General features: G+C 52.0%; 1 protein-coding gene across 5 annotated transcripts in view; it reads left to right on the forward strand.

Annotated features, from left to right (window-relative positions):
- Positions 1 to 19,588, forward strand: part of BUB1 (BUB1 mitotic checkpoint serine/threonine kinase) — a 63,074-nt gene that overhangs the window by 4,730 nt on the left and 38,756 nt on the right. The window lies entirely within an intron of this gene.

Here is a 19,588-nt window from a genome sequence, read left to right on the forward strand (position 1 = left end):
GGGCACTGAGTGTTCCTTGTGTCAGCTTTAGGTCTGGATTGGTGGGAATTGTCGGAGAAAAGAGAAGGGAATTGAAATGCAGAGCTCTGTTCTTGGAGAAAGGATCAGGATGGGAGAAAAGAGGGTGTGGAACTGCTGGGAGCTCCTGGAGTGAGGGAAAGGATGCAAGAGGTGGAAACAAAAGCTGTGGAACAAAGCCCGAAAAGGGGGCTGTAAGTTTGTCTCATACCTCTTTAAACTTTCAAGAAGTGTCATCTAAGGTGATCTGATGCAATGTTCACTTTGGATAAATAATTTTAATAGTTTCCTGGGTATGGTTATGAGACCCTTTATCCTAGCTCACCCATCTGTGCTCATTTGTCTCTTGTCTTCTTGTATCTAATTTAAATCATCAGTGTTGTATGGTGGGGGTTTTTTACTTATAAGGATGCTAGAAGGAATTAGAGCAAGGGCTTGGATCTGAACCCCACTGGCCACTGCCTTTGCTGTTTTGTCTGCCACAGCATTTCCCAGTTCAGGGACAGTGTTACCCTGGGAGTGTCCCTTACAATGCATTATAGCCACTTTGGAAGGTTTTACCACTGCTTCCAGTAACTGCATGATTTCAGTAGCATGCTTGATTTCTTTCTTCTGTGAGGTTAATAAACCCCTTTCTTTCCAGATAGCCCCAGTGTACCACCCCAAAAGCATACCTTGAATCAGTCCAAATGTTGATAGGTTTTCCTTCAGCCAACGCCAAGGCTCCAGTTAGGGCTGTTATTTCAGCCTTTTGAGCTGATGTCCCCACGGGTAACGGTTTTGCCTCAATGACAGCGTCTGTGGTTGTAACTGCACACCCAGCGAGCTGCTTACTTACATCCTTGACATGACTGCTCCCATCAGTGAACCAGTTGTCTGCATTTTCTAGTGGAGAGTCCTTTAGGTCTGGGTGGCTGGAGTAAACTGCCTCCATGGTTTCAATGCAGTCCTGCTGTACAGGCTCCTCAGCAGCCTTGCCCTGGAGGTAGGCTGCTGGGTTTAAAACGTTGGTTACTTGGATACTCACATCCTCAGATTCTGCTAGGACAGCCTGGTACTTGACAAAGTGAGATGGGGTTAACCAGTGACTTCCTTTCTGTGTGAGCACTGCTGACACTGTGTGAGAGACAAAAACAGTTCTCTGCTGGCCCGGTGTGAACTTGAGGGCTTCCTCTATGTTCAGGATCACAGCTGCCACTGCACGCAGGCAGGTGGGCTCTCCTTGGCTGACCACGTCCAGCTGCTCGGAGAAATAAGCCACTGGCCTTTTGTACGGTCCCAGCTTCTGTGCCAAAAGTCCCAGCACCAGTCCTTGTCTCTCATGTGAGAACAACAGAAAAGGTTTAGTGACATCTGGTATGCCCAGTGCTGGAGCTCGCATTAACTCACATTTCAGAGTTATCAATGCATTATTAGTCTCTGGTGTCCAGCATAGGTGAGTTCCCCCAGTCTCCTTTAGGAGTTGGTATAAAGGTTTCACAATGAGTCCATAGCTGTAGATCCATAATCTACACCATCCTGTCATTCCCAGAAAGGTTCTCAGTTCTTTGGTTGTGGTTGGCCTGGGCATTTGACAAATTGCCTCTTTCCTGTTGTCTCCCAAGGCTCTCTCCCCTCCTGCCAGTTCATACCCCAGATATGTAACTTTCTGGAGGACTAGCTGAGCCTTTTCAGGGGAGACTCTATATCCACTTAGTCCCAGAACATTTAGAAGACTTACAGTCCAGTTCTTGCAGTCTTCACGGGTCCTTGTTGCTATCAGTAGGTCATCAATGTACTGCAGGAGTGTACCTTCTCCAAGTGGCAGTGTCCAGGCTTCCAGTTCCTTGGCTAATTGATCTCTAAATACCATGGGGCTATTTTGAATCCTTGTGGCAATACAGTCTATGTAAGTTGGCTTTTTCTCCCTGTTCTGGGGTTTTCCCATTCAAAGGCAAAAATTTCCTGACTGCTTTCAGCTAATGGCAGACAAAAGAAAGCATCTTTTAAATCTAAAACTGAAAACCACACCCAGTCACCTTGTAATTTTGTGAGTAAAGTGTCCTCAGGTCCTGAACTAATCAATCACTTTCATTTGGCTTTTGTACTGGTAGAATTGGGGTACTGCAGGAAGATCTACACTCTCTCAACAGCCTCTGATCAATAAATTTAGTAATTATTGGTTATGTACACGTTCCATGCCTTAGTGTATATTGTTTAATTGACACTGGTTGTGCCCCTTCCAGTAGTTCAATAATCACTGGGGGAGCCCGTTTTGATCTCCTTGGAATTTCAACATTTCCTACTAATGGGATCACTTGATTTGTTATTTTACTATCTATGGATATTTCTCTTCCCTTTATCTAATCTTAGTGGTTTAACTTACACTTTAAAGTCCTAGTCAGGTATCTTCAGGAGGCTTCTTTGGCTGTAGCTTCTTTATACAGTTTTTGTTATAATAATATTCCTACTCTGCTGTTTAATTCTATACATTATGAAGGATTAGTTTTTATGATACAAAACAAACACACAAAACATTTTCATACAAAATGTTCTCATGCAAACATATCTTTATATCAGGGCTATGCTCTGTTTTCCAGGAGACAGATTATAGCACTCTTGTCATTTAATCTTGACACAAACTACAAACTGTGGCTTTATTTTTGGTGGGATTAAAAATGAAATGAATTCTCTTTCAAACTCAGTTTGTTGTTTTCTTTTTTTTTTACCTCAAGTAGCTTTTTTTTTTTTTTTGGTGAATAAATTGCCTTCATCCCATTCTGCACCTACAACTGAGATTGCAGAATGTGCTATAAATAGGAGGGGTGAGGAAAAGTTAAAATACCCTCTTAAGACATATGGCATGAGATTGAACAGCACTTTAGTTTGAGAGCTGGTAGAAGGCTTTTCCGTATCCCTCTTGGTTTAGGAAGGGGGATTTAATCATTTCTCATGTAGCATTTGCTTGTGTTTTTTCAAGATTCTTTAATTTACTAATTAGAAAATCCAAAAAATTTAGCCAGATTATAATAATTTTGAAGCCTTCTGAGGCAGAACTGGGAAGGTTAGTTCATATTTGGAGGATTTCAAATATGTATAAATTCTTATACCAACTCTCAGGATAATATTGGTTGAGACAAATTATACATCTATAAGACCTTAACCCCACCATTTTTCAGTAAAAAGACAAAACAAGTTAGACAAAAATGAAACTCAAGAATATGTAGAATGCTTTAACTACTATTTGATCTTTCACCAAGTCACTTGCAATGAAAACACAAACAAATTACAAACATTAACCAACTGACAATGCGAGCAATTATGGTGACACTTTAAATTTCATTGGTTTTCACACAGCTCCATCTCATGTGTTGGTAGGTTCTTATAAAGTAAAAATTTGGCCCACTAGACCGATTACTAAAAAAGAAGTAAAACTTTTTGGGGCTAACACAAAGTGACAGTGAAGCAATGGTTATCACATTTAGGTGTGATTTTGCTGCTTGCAGTTTCCTTGCTCTCAAACTGCTTTCTTTACCTTTGATGTTGGGACATTTGACATTCCTAGAAAAGAGGAAAGAAACAAACTTCCCAAAAAAAAATATGTCTGAGTGAAACAAGAGTTTAATTGCATTAACTTATTCAGGTGGAGTTTTAGTTTTTATTCTATGAAGTGCTGGTTGCACCACTTTTGTTGTCTCCCACAGGTTTTCAGTGGGATTTCTTCCAATTGATCCTTCAGTGGAGGGAGTGAGACTGCTTTTAAAAGTTTTGCAAGAGTTGCAGTCTGTGAATCAGGCATTTGGATTGCCTCTTTTTTCTTCAGGGTTTTAGTAGGCTTCTGCTTTTCGCCCTGGAGCAGTTTGCCTTATCAGTTTGCTCCTTTTGTTCTAGTGATTTTCCTTTTGGACAAGATCAAGTTCGGCAGCAAGCAATGCTACTGCCTAAAACCCCCTTCTCTCTCTCTTTTTTTTTTTAATAACCAATCACATTTTTAGTAATCAATCATCTTTTAGTAACCAATTGTTCTTTATCTCAATTTTTTCTTTTTTTTTACCAACTCCACCCCAGGAGTAGAGAGGTGACTAACAAATTAACCAAGGAAGGACAGCAAAACATTCTCCCCATAGGTTTCTCTACAGCCCCCGCAGATGAGGCTGCGTGACAAATGCCTGGGCCTGCACAGGGACAACACCATCCCCACAAGGCAGCACCTGCAGAATTGGCTGCAGGATTAGAATCTGCCAATTCTAGTTCTCCACAATAAACCACAGACCGGTGGCAGGGGAGGGTTCCCCACAAGATAGGAGCTCCGGATTCGCCTCAGAACCGAAACCTGCCAATTTTGGTTTTTCACAACAAAACACAAAAGGCACAGGGGCACGGGTCCCCTCCAAACAGGAGCCTTTCAGCTCTGCGCAAGCACCACGTAACAGGAGCCTTACAGCTCCGCACAAAACACCAAGCAGAAAAGGGAACTAAACACCCAAACCTATTCATCACAATGTCCACAATTCTTACAACTTCTGCCATCACCTTTGCCATTGCTTTTGCCTTTTCCTCATCTCTTCTTACATACACTTGCTGTACTTTTTTAACCAGTTCCTCTCAAATTTCTCACTATTCTCTGCCACTCTACCCTTACTCTAACATTATCTGCACCTTCATTTTCTGCCAAGTTCTTTATTCCTTCTCTTTCTGATTTGATACCAAGCTCTCTCCTCTGGCAGCTTGGACACTGTTCACTCTTTCTAATAGGCAATACCACTTTCTAATACATGTACAAAAAAACCAAACCAAACCCAAGTTTCACAACTGTTTCCACACTAGGCATGGGATTTTAAAAGGGAAATTAGCTGGGGCTATATTAGAAAAGCGTTGGGGCCTGGGTGTTCTCAATTCAGTAACTAAAATCTTTCTCCTCTAAAATCCGCCCCTCTTCGGACAGTAAGGTTGAATTCCAAACCAACACTTTATATGATTTCTCCTCATTCACTCTTTGCCAAACGCTTCGCTTTTCTCTGGCCGAGCCCGCGGCCGGGGTACGGAACCGCAGGTAGAGCCCCCCACTCGCTTTGTACTTTGGCAGCACGTCTCATCCACTCTCACTCACACAGCAGCAGAATAGCAACAGACAAAACACAAATAGCAGTACAACAGCACACGACAGCGGGGTCCAACCCCTTAAAGGTACCTTTCACAGTGGGGTCCAACCCCTTTAAAAGTACTTTTCCTCTTGCCCAGGACTAATTTTGGGGGACCCAGTCTTCCTCGGGACTTTCAACCCACCCTCAGGGACTCGAACCCTGGACCTGCAGGTATTTCTGTGTTTAAAAGGAACAGCAAATCCCTTAATTTGGTGCAGATGGCCCTTGTCTGCCCCCGCCGTGAGCCAAAGGACAGCTGAGCTCCCCCTGAAAATTCAGGGTCGCGACTGGGAGGTCCGCTTACCCCTGGATCCGGCAGCCGGGCAGAGAGGGTCCCATCTGGGGTGCCAGATGAATCACGCCACAACCGGGCCAGGAGACGCTTCAGAGACAGAGTCAGAGAAGTGGGTATTTGCTTTATTCGGCGCGCCGGGTGTGTGGGGATCGCTCCTCCAAACACACACACCTGGTGCTCTCTACAACACAGTATTATGGGCTAAATTATGAATATTCATCACATTCCTTGGGACAGGTGTGGTTATACAAATTATTTCTCGGAAGTCATTAATACCATTAGCATGCGGGTCACGCATGCGCTGCGTGTCCTGGTGGTCGCACTGAGGAAGGCTCCTCTTCTTCCTCGGGGGTCTTTCTGATGAAGGCCAGTAGTCATCCTCCCAGTGAACTTTTCACCTTTCTCCCAGGGCATGTGTAGTCCTTTGAGGAATGATTCAGCAGTCTCTGAGATGATCCTTGTCACCTCTATCTTGACAAGATTAGAGTGAATTCGGCTTCTTAGGTTTTGTAATTAACATCTTCTGTCTGAACTAACATTTGCTGTCTCCCAGTAGTTAGCTTGTGCTTACATGAGGTAGTTATTGACTGCCCCTTCTTCAAGGGTGGCCAGGTTCAGGATGGAGGTGCTGAAGGGCTTCCTTGGACATGGATGCTGGGGAACCAGAGGACGGTCCCATTGTGCAGGGCAGCAGCACAACCCCCTAATTTCTGTGCAATCCAGTGGTCCAAGCTCCTGGTGACGTCAATTTCCACATTTCCAGTGGGTTTTGGTCACAGGCACAAGAGTTCAGTGGAGTTCACCTCTGAGCCTGCACTTTACTCAGAATGATTTAATTCTGGAATTAAGGAATGTGACAAATTCCCACTTAAAGAGGAAGGGAATGTTGCTGTCCCTGCCCAGCTCTGCAGCCCTGCCTGGTGTCTCTTCCCATCACCGGGAATGCAGGGCCGGCTCTGCCGGCCAGAAGGGGAAGGATGCTCCGTGCCATTCTGAGCCCTCTCCTGCCATCCAGAGGCACCAGCCTGGCAGAGATTTGGGGAATCACCGCTGCCCCGTGCTGGGTGTGTCCCCAGGGCTTAACCTGTCCCACCCTCTCCGGGAAAGAGATCCCTCAAAACGCCATGCAATTCATCTGCTGAGCCAAAGGAAACAGAGTTTATTCCCTGGGGTCCAGAGGCAGTGAGGGTCATTCCATGGGGAATAGAGCCAGGGAACAGGACTGAGCCCGGCTGCACTGCTTGGAAACACGTGGAGCCGGGAGGGAGGGAAGAGGAAATCCATGCTCCAGTGTGCTCCCTGCAGAGCATCCCTCCCATATTGCCCGTGGCACTGCCCCTGCTCCCTTCTCCTGCAGGAATACAGGCCGGGGGGGGTTGATACTCTGGATATTTATAAATCCGATGGCTCAAGGAGTCCCTCAGTCACTGTCCCGGGGTCCTTCAGCAGCGCAGGGGAAGGGATCAACAGGCTCAGACCCCCGTGTCCCTGTTGGTATCCTTGCTGCGGGCAGTTTTGTCTTTCCATTCCTCAAAGACCCTCTGGAGCGAGAGCTGGAGGGACCCCACGGAGCAGGGGCTCCAGCACCTCCCTGCCAAGAAGTAGATGAAGGGTTTGATGGTGCTGTGGATACAGGCGAGCAGGAAAAAAGCCTGCGAGGACACGTAACCGAGCTGCTGCAGGAAACTCAAGAGGCTGAGGAGGAGAGCCAAGAGCACAAGGAGGAAGATAACGATGTCAAACCTCTCGGGTTGCTGCTGCTGGGAGCCACACTTGGCTTTAACAATGTCGATTGTGCGGGTGATGAGCACGGGTGCAGCAAACAGGAGCAGGATGACGGTGAAAATGGAGATGAGAGCCACCCAGCAGTGCTCCTGCTTGTGTGACGGGTACAGGGAAGCCACTGTGGGAATGGCAGTTAAGAGAGCGAAGAAGGCCAAGCACTGAGCGCCCCACAGCACCCACATCATGGGATTGGGAAGGTCACAGCGGCAGCAGAGCTTGCAGAGCTTTTCCATGTCCTTTTTGGCGCCGATGGCTGTCAGCCAGATGAGCACCCAGTAGCAGGAGAACGCTGACACCAGGTAAAGGAATCTCACGTACATCAGGGGCAGGATAGGAGAGCAGGACACATCTTCAGCAGGAAGAGCAGGGCAGAGGGGACCGCGAAGAGGAGGAAGAGTACATCAGCGACAGCCATGCCAAAGATGCTGGCAGTATGCCCTTTCCATCTGAGGAGGCAGAAGAGAGCCCCGTTCCCAGCCAGCCCACAGAGGCAGATGAGCAGTGTCACACTGTGTATGGCCACACTGGTGACATCTGTCTCACATGGATCATCTCCTTCGGTGGGTGAGGCAGAAGGTGGGAACACGGAGCTCACCTCCCTGGATGGACGCTGGGCAGGCGCTGGGATGTGGCCCCGGCTGTGGTCAGAGTGGATGGGCAGTCAGTGCTTGGAGAATCCAGGGATGGACCAAGAGGCTCCTCAGCAGCTCCCTGCAGCGGGAAGGATTCGGTGGAGAGAAGTGAGATGTGCAGGGTGGTGGGAATGGTGGGGTGGGAGAGGGAGGAGGGAGGGTTGGGCTGTTTGGCAGGAGATTGATAAATAACAGAGTAAACATTTTCAGTTCCCTGATGTTGCTGAAAAGTCCAACTAGTCAAAAAGATTAAAGGATTTAAATGTGTGCACGCAGGGCAAGAAATGAGGCTGGAGCCGGTGCTGGAATAGATCAGGAGGCCTGCAGTGGTTCTGGGGCAGTTCTGTCACAAGAAGCAACAGTGCACACCCAGAAAAATAGCTCAAGGCAAGGTCACCTTTAATACTGAAGCATTCAGTGAATATGACCAGCAGAGACCCCTCTTAATGAATCTGCAGGACCATCAAAAGACTTCCAGGAGGAGGTGAATGCATGGAAACTCCTTCTAGGAAAGTGATTTTTGTGTATTAGATAGGAAACAGGTTTGAATGCCTCTGTGTGTTTGTAATGGATAAAACCCTGCTGTAAAGTCTTCCCACACACAGAACAAGGAGAGATCCCCCTGTGTGTCCTGCACAGGTAAAGAATTCCTGCTTCCTCCTGTTTCCCATTGTGTTAGAAAGTTTATTCCGGCCCATTTTGGTGTCAAGATGCAGAATGGAAGAGCAGGGCAGAGCAGGGAGGAGCTGGGGAGGGCACTGCAGTCACCGGGAGAGGGTGGCAGGAACAGAGCAGCTGCAGGAGGAGAGGAAGGTGGGGCAGGGAGGAAGGAGAACATTCCACTGACCTGTTCAGTGTGGGGCAGCAGCAGGCACAGGGGCTCTGTCCCCATCAGCGGCGCTTCCTGGCACCCCTTGCTCCTTTGGGATCCGTATCCTAAAGCGGCTCCTCCCAGGTCAGGAACACGAAGGAGAAAGTGCCCAGATCACCAGGAGGTGCCACTGCTGTCCCACCAGCTCCTCTCCGTGCCCTGTCCTCGTGTTGCTCTCCCAGGGTGGGTGGGGTCACAGGAGAATCGGAAGTTGTGACTTTGGCTACGTCAGAGCTCCACATGCCCGGAGTCATTTACCTTGGAGTTTTTAGCTACAGAGGAAGTGGCTTTTGTGAGAAGCCTCACATGAACAATTTTGCAAACAGCTCCTCCTTTCCTCCCAATTCAAAACACTCCTTCCCTGCGGAATGTCCCATTCTCCAACTGCCTTCCCTCTCCCAACAGGCTCCTACCATTCGTCGTTTCTCTTCCCTGAGGGGTCCTTGTCCCTCCAGCAGCAGAGGGATGCTGGTGGTGCTGGTGGCACTGGAATGCTGGCAGTGCCGGCAGTGCTGGTGAGGCAGCTGGCTGCTTCTCAGAAGCAACTCCCATTCTGGGAAGAGATCCGGGATCATTGCCAAAACCTTCCCCGGGCCCAAGGAAGCACAGCTGAGCTGCTCCCCATCCTATCCCCATCCCATCCTCATCCATGCTCTCCAACCCCACCCCGCCCTCCATCCCCATCCCCATCCCATCCCATCCCATCCCATCCCCATCCCATCCCATCCCATCCCGCAGGTTTCCCGCCCAGCAGCCTCCCCCCACCTTGAAGCGCTGCCCGTCGGGCTCTGCTGCTCTCCAGCGCGGACATTTGGGATCGGCAGCATCCAGACCCTTCCTGACCCCTCCTGACCCCTCGCACACGCCCAGACCCCCCCGGGGCCGCCTTCCCCCCGACAGCGCCGCTCCTGCCCCGCTCCAGCCGGGACCAGGCACATCTTTGCCGTGGCACTCCCGGAGCAGCCGGGGCCGTGCTGAGCCCCTGGGCCATCCTGCCCGTGCCGCCTGTGCCGGTGCCAGCCCAGCTCCGGGCACTCGGGACCATGGGTGCTCCAGGCAGGTGAATGTGGCCTAGGAACAGCTCTGTGGTCAAGTGAGCAGCAGAGGAACTGAAGGATGCTCTTCCCCAGCAGAGCTGCTGCTTTGTGCTCTGGGGCAGCGCTGCCGCTGCTGGGCTTCCTCGGGGAAAACAGCTCCTTTAGGATGTGCTTTGCTGCAAAGGTTTCCCTGAGCTGGGTGTCTGCAAGAGGCATCGGGATACCAGTGTCAGGAGTTTTCCATGGTTTCCAGGCTGTTGTACACAGCACGTTCCGGGCAATTTGCGAGCGTGAGGCAGAGCAAAATGGGTGCAATTGGACCTGCAAATGCAGTTCAGGCAGACGTTGATCTTTTAACTTTTCCATGGCAGGTGCGAATTCTGGGGCATTTGTGAGTCTGCCTTGACTTGCAGGGATTGAAGGTTTTAGGTCTGGAATTGTTTGCTCAGCTTGCTCCAAGGCATGGTGTACTTCTGGAAGTGCCACACGCCTCCCAGGACCGAGGAGCTGCTGGCTGGGTGCCTGGGAGCTGGGAGCCACTGGGAGGGCTGGGGGTGACACCTGGAGATGGGCTGGGGAAGCCTGAACTGGGATATTTTCCCCCCTGACGTTGGGTACCGAGGCACTAGGAAAATCCAGGACTCCAGGATGTTTGAATGTATCTAAAGGTACACCTGGACCTTTGCCCTGTGGCGCTCTTGAGTTTCTGTTGACTTTCCTGAATTGAGGCTGCTGAGGGCGGTGGAAGATCATTTGTCTTGTTTTGTGCTTCTCTGTTGTTTTTAACTCCTGCTTGAATTTGAACATAACCTTTTCCTCTCAAGGTCACCGGCGAGCCTGGGACAAGACCTGAGCCAGAACTTGTTGGGCCCTTGCAGAGAGAGAAGCAGTAAATGGTGTTGGAGAGTTTTTGGGAGTGCTGTCGGTGAGTCTTGTTTGGTGCTGTCCCTTTGTTCCTGGGGGGCACTGGCGGAGCGCGCTGGGGCCGCGCCACATCGGTGCCCAGCTGGGCGCAGGCGCTTGCCCCTTGCCAGCCCTGGTGGGTGAGAGCTGCACCTACCCTGCTGCTGGCAGAGGAGGCAGAGCTGGGCCAGGGCAGCTGCTCCGTTGTGTGGGTGCAGAACTCGCTGTGTTCCTCTCTCTCCCAGGGGAGCTTCCAGGCTGCTGCAGCTCGTTTGGCTCAAGCCCCTGGAGAGCGCTGGACTATTGCTGAGTGCCATGGCTCCTGAGAGTTGCCCACGTGTGTGGAGGGCCAGGGCGCTGTGCTGGGTCCGGGCAAGGTTTTGGCTGTGACATGGCCGGTGCCCGTGAGATGGGAGTGAACTCTCAGCACGGGAGTTCATTGGGTTAGTTGTTTGTCTGAGGAAAATGTCCACTGAATTAGTTGGAGCGCTCAGATTTCGATAAACCTTTTTTCTAGAGTTAATGACTCCATAGAAGTAAACCAAGTAATTGAATCAATGTGGCACAAATTTCAGGAGCAGTTTGGGATATGCAGCTGCACCTGATTATGTTGGGCAGGCTGGTGGGAAGGGCTTTCTCCCAGGCCTGGGCATCCTCAAGACACCTCAAGGATGGTTTTTAAACGTTTGTTGTCTTTTGTTTCCCAGCCCAGGGCCAAGCTGGAGAAAAGGTAGAGAGAGTGGCAAGTGGGAGTTCCATGTTTAGATCTGCCTTTGGATTCCAGTTCCTCCCGGGGGGTCTGTGCTGCTCAAAGTACAAAGGAAGGAGATGTTGGAGTACCTGTTCGTTCCCCTGTGGAGCTTGGAAGAGATGCTGAGGGTGAAATTCCAGGGAAGCTGCGCTTGCAGAGCGACTGGAGTGCGAAGCAGTGGCAGCTGTTTGCCGTGGGCCGGTTTCCCCCCTTCACTTGGGTTCCCTGCTGCTCCTGGTAATCCCTCAGCACCTTTGCTTTTGCAAGTGCTTTGCTGAAGGGTTTCTGAATGTGGCAGTGAGCTTCTCTGTTCCTGTTTCTATGGAGGATGTGTTTCAGGAAATGTCTCCTTATCTGGATGGATTCAGAAGTTCCTGTCACAGGTTAATTGCGGTGAAGAAAAGGAAAAGAAGCCAGTAGCCTGGACTGGGATGCCCCAGGCCCCTGCCGAGCACAGGGGTTGTTGCTGTGTGTTTATTCTCCAGTCCTGTGTGCTCAGGCCTTGTTCTGAACTGCTCAGCCATAAATGCCACTGCAGAAAAAACAGGAAACCTCATGTTTCCTGTGGAGCCTTTGTCTGCACTGACTTTGTGCTGCAGCCTGAACTGTGTCCTAAAGGTTAGCTTTGAATTAATGCAGATGGTCCAGGATTGCGTGTTCAGCGTTGCTGGTTTAGGCATGGCCAGGTCTGGATTTGCATTTGTGGGCACTGAGTGTTCCTTGTGTCAGCTTTAGGTCTGGATTGGTGGGAATTGTCGGAGAAAAGAGAAGGGAATTGAAATGCAGAGCTCTGTTCTTGGAGAAAGGATCAGGATGGGAGAAAAGAGGGTGTGGAACTGCTGGGAGCTCCTGGAGTGAGGGAAAGGATGCAAGAGGTGGAAACAAAAGCTGTGGAACAAAGCCCGAAAAGGGGGCAAGGCAGGGCGGGCACCGCGGGGTGGGGGAGAAAGAGGGAAAGGATCCCTGCTCCGGGAATGCAGCAGGGACCAGGACAGGATCATTTTCCATCCACTGCTCTCAGTGGAATTCCAATAAGGAAGGTCCAAGGGAATGATTCGTTTGCTCTTAGGTTTGGAATGAAAGGTGCTCTTGCAGAGGGGAATATTCACCTGTTAAAATTCTGTTGGATACAGGAAAAGAGGGAGGAAGCAAGCAGCTGGGCAATGAATGGGTGGATTTTTGGTGGATACAGGCAAAGGCACGGGCAGGGGCTCTGAGATAAAATACACTTCATGGGTAGCACCAGGAAAAGCTCCAGCTGCCCATTTTTCCAAGCTCTGAAATTCCAGAGGAGTAAGCAGTGGTAAGCCCATCAATTTCTATATTCCTTGGACGCCCAGGGCTTTGTTGGGAAGAGGTGACACTTGGAAAGGAACAAATCCAGGGATGTAATTCCTGATAGTGAGGCTCTGGTTTTGATATCCTTCCAGCACCCAAACGCAACAGAGGGAATCCTGGAGGAGGTGGAAAACGCTGTCGCTCCGTCGGTGGAATTCCTGGGAAATGGAAAGCAGCAGAAGCAGCAAGAACAGAGTTGGAAGCAGGCTCCAGCCGGGTAAGGCAGACACCAAATCCTTTGGAATTAGAAGTGGGCAGGGGTGGGAAGAATGAATTCTTACATTCGTAGCCCATGGATTCCTGAGCAGGATCCCGGCAGGGAAGAGTGCAGGGATCAGACTGGGGACTGATCCCAGCTGGGGGCATGAGCCTTGGAATTGGCTGGAGGGAAGAAAGAGGGATCCTTTGAGCACAAGGATCAGCTGTCAAATGTGGAGATGGCATCAGACAATTCCTCGGGAGGGTTTAGTTCCTGGGCCAAATCGATCTCCTGCCTTGTGAAGGAGCTCAGAGACCTGGGAAGAGCCCAAGCAACGCAGGGAATGCAGTGGCAGATAAAACTGCCGGGGAACGGTGGGGAAAAGCATCGAACAGGGGGCCTCGTTTTGTACAGGAACGGTACCAAAAAGTGTCCAAAAGAGCAGGAATCCAATGGGATTTTACGTATTCCTCGGAGACCACAATCCAGTGGGAAGGCTGAGAGAAGGAAACAAAGCCTAAAAAGGCAAATGAGCCAAATCCTGCCCAAAGCCTCCAATGGCCACATTCCCTGGCATTGCTGAGGACTTCAGCCGAGCTCCAGGCAAAAGGTGAGCCCCTATGGAATCCTTTCTGGGAGACCATATCCAGCTGGGACCCTTCCTGGAGAAGGCCATGGGATATGGGTTATCCCAGGTCCAGAGAATATGTCATTTCCTTGGAAAAACACTTGGATCACTGCATCACTTTCTTGTTTCAGGCTCACCAGTCAGCCGGGCTATCCAAGTCCATCCTCCCCAGCGGGGAGAGCGGGAGCACGTCCGGCCATGGAGAATTTCTGGGAGAGCCCTGGAGAAGAAAGAAGGCTCCAGCTTCACAGATCTGTGTCATAACCCATCCTGTCGGCCGCTCCTGTTTGATCCTGGTGCATTTGTCCTCTTGGATTCAACCTGAGCAGCGCTAATTAATTGCTGGCAATGAAGCAGCCTTTGGTACTTCTTTTCCACAAAACCTCTCCATCCTGCCCTTCAATCCTGTTGCAAACACGGGGAAAACCCAAAACTCCGTTTTTTCCCCTCTCCCCTTCACTTTGCCTCCTCTTTTCTCGCAGGCTTTGGGCTATCCAGGCTTGCATGTGGATTAGGCAGAGCACCCTGTAGGCTCAGCTCCAGGTGGGATTGCAGCGGTGTTGGAAGCACCAGGGATTCTCCCAAGGTTTGGTGTGAGGAGCTGCATCTTGGGAGGGGCTGGGATTTTGTGCACTTCTGGGGGTTTTTTTTCCTGTTTGCCTTTTGGGCCGCCTCAGAGAAAAGGCTGAAAACCGAAGGAGCTGAGGGGGGGTTCCCAAATTCCTTTCCAGCCCTTCAGAGGAGGCACAAAGCCACGTGCAGCTGAGGAGAGGGATGTGAGGAGAACGGCAATAATGGAGCCTTGGGACTCTGCACTTCATTCTTTTCACGTGTTTGGAGGTGCAGGAAATGCCAAACCCCACAGGAATTCTGTGTCTGTAACATCGGGTGCAACCTTTTGAAACCCAAGTGCTCAGAGTGGGGTTTTCCCAAGGGTAAATCCCAATGTGACATGGCAAGGCTTCAGTGAGGATTTCCAGGCTTGACTGCACAGGTTTTGGGAAAGCTCAGTAGCCAAACAAGATCAGATTTCTGTCGGATTTGGATCAAACGTGGCATTTAAATCTGGGACAGCTCAGCTTCCCGGGTGGGAAAGTGCTTGGAGTAGCCGAGAGCTGAGCCGTTGTTGAGAATTCCAAGCGTTGTGTCCTTACGCTCCTTAATACAGCGTTTAAATAATTGATCCTGAAAGGAGCCAGTATCAGAGGGATTTGTTAGAGGGGCAGGAATGTTTTTTCACGTGACAGTGTGTCGGGATAGTCAAGACTCCTTATGTCAGAATTAATTGGTCTTCCTTCTTTTCCCTTTGGCTCTTTCTAGATTGTGGCTGAGTGGGGAGAATATTTGGCCATTTCACTCGTGGTGCTGTGCCCAGCAGTTCTCACAGTGCTGGGAAACAGACGATGCTGAAACTTGAAGGAATTTGGATGCGTAAAAACGAGCTGTTCGTTCTTCTCCGGTGTGAGGGGTTTGATGTTGGTTGGCAGTAAAGTTTCCTGGTTGTCTTCTACTCCTCTTGCTCACTCTCAAAGTCAGTGTAGGATTTCCAAAGAACCTGCAACAGAGAAACCTCTCATGGTGTTTGTTCCGGGCCCACGGAGACCCCGGGAGGGGAAGAGAAGGGGCGAAGGTGAAATTTCCCTGAGAGAAGGTTCGGAGATCGGGGTGCGTTCACTGGCGCCACGGGCTGGGATTGGGGCTGAGCGGCGCCGAACCCGGTGCGCATCATCCCCTCGGCTTTCCCCTCCTGTTTCAGCAGGGGCTTCATGGCCCTGCCCGGAGACAGATGTTAATTAGTGAGTGCCGGGCCGAGCCGTGACAGCAGCAGCTTCTGTTCGAGCCGCTGCTTTACTGGCAGGTTCGTCAGCCACCCTCTCTAATTAAAGTCCTGGCGTTTGTTCCTGATTTTCTTTCACCCTTCCATCCAGCTTTGCACCTCTTTTCTTCTCTCTGTCCAGTGTGTCTTTTGTGTTGCTTTCTTGTCCTGTGTGCTCCCCATGCCATTCCCTTTCACTGCTTCACTCTCTCTTGTTTTTCTTTTAAGAAATAAATACTCAATCTTTATTTAATAAACACCGCAGAGAGGAGAGGGGGGAGAAATGTTCCCCGACAGCTGTGAAGTTGAAGCAGGCAGCAGAGTTCTGTGATAGGGATGTCCTGGTGTTCTTTTAAGAAATCCATACTGACCTTTATTTAATAAATTCTGCTCAATCCCTCTCCCTGTTCTGTCTCTCTCTGTCTCCCTCGCCGCCCGCATCTTTCTCTTTCCTTCTTTCTTGCTCTCCTTTTTCCTTTGTGCTGCAGCGTGACTGTATTTCTTTGTCCCTCTCGCTGTCCTTTTGCCTGTCCCTGTTGATGCCATGAAGATTTTTGCCTTTTCTTTTATACCCCTGTTATACCTTTCTACAACTTCTGTATTCTTAGTGCTTTTTGCCTACATTCTTGGACTTGTTTGTCAAGCTAAGAGACAAAACATTTTAGAAGCTTTGTAGCTAGGGATCAGTGTGCCCCAGCCCCCAAGGTCCTCTCCAGAACATATTCTGTAAACCAAGATAGAACCATCCAGGGGAAGGTTCCTTGGGGAGGGGGGCTCACTTGAGCCTCTCATTGGGGAATCTTTGATAGATCTGCTAATTAGTAACACCTATAATGTTATACCCGATCTTTGGGGGCACACTCGGCGGGGTACATCTCGGTGCATATGACCTGGGCGTGTGCACCTAAGGATCCTTAAAATAAATACCAAGGTAAAATCCCTTTTCCCCTTCTAACCGTGTGTGACTCTTGATTTTAAGACCAGGAAAATGCATCACTGTCTGCATCGGCTGCTCGGTCCCTCTCCCTCACGGTACCCTTCTCTTGGGAGCCCCCTGTCCTGCTGCCCATCCCTCTCTTTGTCCATCCTTCTGCTGCGCCTTGCCCGTCTTCCCCGCACGCCCCCGTGCCGCGCTCATTTCCTCCCTCCGTCCTTGTTTCCCTCTCTGTCTCTGTATTATCCCTCTGTCTTTGCTGTGTGTTTACCGCTCCGTCTTTCTCTGTCCTTCTCCATGCCTCACTGCTGTTCCTTTTTATTCTCGGGGGATCCGTCGTGCTCCCTGTGCCGTTGTTTCTCACGGGATCCTTCTGTCCCGTCCCCTGCCGCTGTTCTTTTTTAATCCCTCTCTGTCGTGCTGCCCATCGCAGGTGGTGTTTTTTTTTCAGTTTCGTCCTGCAGCCTGCTCTTCCTTTTCCTCCTGTGTCCCCTCTGCTCCCGCTCCCTCTTTCTGCCTCTCCTGGTCTCTCCCCCGTGCTCCCACCGCAGCGCTCGATGTGTCCGTGAGCGCAGGTTGGGATCCCGGAGCCGCGGCCTCGCGGGGACAGCAGCGGCGCGGTAGGGAAGGGATGGGACAGCTCCTGCCCCTGCCCCGAGCGCAGGAGCGGAGCGGAGCCTGAGCGGGAGCCGCGGCAGCGTCGTGGGGCGCGCTGCCCCCGTGCCAGCCCGGGACAGCGGAGCTGGGGAGGAGCTCCGAGCCTTCTGGGGGCTGCCCCCCTTGGCTGTGCCTGCCGAGCCCCTTTCTGGGGGATGTTTGCATGGAAATGGCTTTATTAATGTGCCGTGCTGCCGTCCAGGGCAGTTTGTCTCGTTTTGTGCATTCTTTGGGGGTGAGGAAAAAAGGCTGGGGGAGGGGGTGGAGACTCGGGGGCTCTGAATGTCACTTGGGGCCCCCCAATGTCGCAGGGAGAGCCACGATGCAGTGGAGGAGCAGGTGAGTGGGGAATCAGGGGGGCCAGTGCTGGCTGTCTTCCCCCAGAGGGGCCCAAAACTGCCAGAAAATCCATTGGGAGGGATGTGTGTATGACAGTGTAAAATACTAAAAGTTCTTCATTTTTCCAGCTATAGACAAATGCTGCTAATTTACATGTAAATTCATTTTGAAATAAGCCAGCCCTCTCTCTCTACTCTGTTGCATATAGGAGTATAAGAAGCTGGGAATAGAGATCAGCAAGTTTTGAGAATAACGAGCCGGCGTTTTTCTGTAGGAAGGAAAGAAGCAAGTGCCTGGCCCCAGGAGCCGAGACGCTCGGGCTGCAGGAGCTGCAGAGCGCCCAGAGCCGGCTTTTCCCTCTGCTGTCCCTGCCCCCGGGCTGAGCTGGGCGGCGCTGCTGCCGCCCGGTGCCGGCTGAGGCGAGAGGGCGGCGGCCTCGGTGGCTGCCGAGCGTGGCAAGGGCAAGGAGCGGGAGCGAGCGGGGCTGGGTCTGTCAGCGGAGGGGAGGGGCGAAGGGCGGTTCGGAGCGCCAAGGGACACGGCCGTGCGTGAGCGCGGCCAGAGCGGTGAAGAGGAGTGGGCGCCGTGCGGGGCGGCGACCGCGAGGAATGACAGGGCGGGGGGCGGCCCGGCGGGGCCGGTTTTGCCGGGCAGCAGAGGCGCGGTCGCAGCGCGACCCGGGCGGGGAGCACCGGGCGGGCGCGGTCGGAATCGAGCCGCCCGCGTGCCGCTCTCAAGGGGGCGGCTCGGAAAGGAAGGCGCAGTTCGGCGCTCTCGGGACGGCGGTAAGTGACGCTTTTTTAGCACCTGCCAGGACCTTGCAGAGGGGGTGAGACTTCCGCCACACTCAAGATGGCGGACGCGGTAGGACCCCTTGAGAGGCGTCCGAGCAGATGCCTGCCGCCGGTCGCGGGGCCGTCGCCCGCCTCCGGTGCCGCTGACCCCACCAGCCGTGTCCTCGCACCGGAAAGCACCGCGGAAAATCGCGCGGAAAGCGCGGGGCCGGCGTCGGAGTCCGGGCCGGATTCAGGCAGCCGAATAGACAGAAGCCCTTGTGAGGAGCGGGGGGGCCTTAAGTGTACTACACTAAAGATGGCGGCTTGACCGGAAATGGCTTCTGCCAGCAGCCAAGATGGCGGCGAAGGGCGGAAATTACGTCACCGCCACACTAAAGATGGCGGTCGTTTACGCTGTTTTTTTTGACCTCCTCAAGATGGCGGCAAGGAAGTCCCCCACAGCTGCGTCTATTCGACTGCCTGAACGCGACGCCGACGCCAATCCAGCGCTTTATGCGCATTTTTCTGAGGCGTTTCCCGCTATGCGGACACCGACTGTGGGGTCAGCGGCGCCTGGGGTAGGCGTGAGCATTCAGGCAGCCAAGTAGACGGGGCGGGGGTCCTTCCGGCCGCCATCTTGAGAAGGTCAAACCGCCCATTTCCCGATCGCCACATTGGTGCGGTCCCGGTGACTTCCGCCCTTCTTCGCCAGGAGCGGCAATGGCGGGGAGCCCGGGGAGCAGCGCGGCCGGGCCGGGGGCACCGGGGCGGCTGCTCCGGGCTTGGAGGTGAACGGGGAACGGGGCCAGCCCCGAACGAACGGCAGGGGCCGCGGGGGATCGGTATTCCGGCACAGGGATGGGTGTTTGGCACAGGGATGGGTGTCCAGGCACAGGGATGGGTTCCTGGACTACCTAATAATATTATATAACGATCGTACAAGGAGGTCTATCTAAAAAATCCTCCATGGTCATCCTTCTCCCAGCCCCTCTGTGTTTTCAGGATCTTGGGGGAAGAGTTTGGGTCTGGACAAGGCTCTCGGGCACAGGGTGGGATTCTTGGGGTGCAGGGCCAGGATTTGGACTCGATGCTCCCTGCGGGTCCCTTCCAGCCCAGGAAATGCTGCGATCCTGTGCCTCTGAGGGTGAAATAAAGGGCACCGGTGGGGTTTGTGCCCGCTGTGTTCACGGCCCCGCCGGCTCAGGGCGGGTTCAAGGCGCAGCTGCCCCGAGCCAGCGGGACCGGCCGGGGCTGCTCGCTCCCGGTGCTGCCGCCTTGTGGGGAGAGCCCGGCACTGCAGCCCGCACAGGCGCTGGACCGCGGGATCGGCGTGGAACAGCAGCGCAGGGGGAGTGCTGAGGCAGCGCAGGGAATGCTGCGGTCCCAGGGAATGCTGCGGTCCCAGGGAAGGCTGAGGCGTCCCCTGCCCGAGGCACTCGGCAGCAAATCCCTGATGTTGAGCAGCAAAAGGAAAGTTCTGGGTTAG

Source organism: Corvus moneduloides, chromosome 3 (genome assembly GCF_009650955.1).
Source record: "Corvus moneduloides isolate bCorMon1 chromosome 3, bCorMon1.pri, whole genome shotgun sequence".
Classification (NCBI taxonomy): Eukaryota; Metazoa; Chordata; class Aves; order Passeriformes; family Corvidae; genus Corvus; species Corvus moneduloides.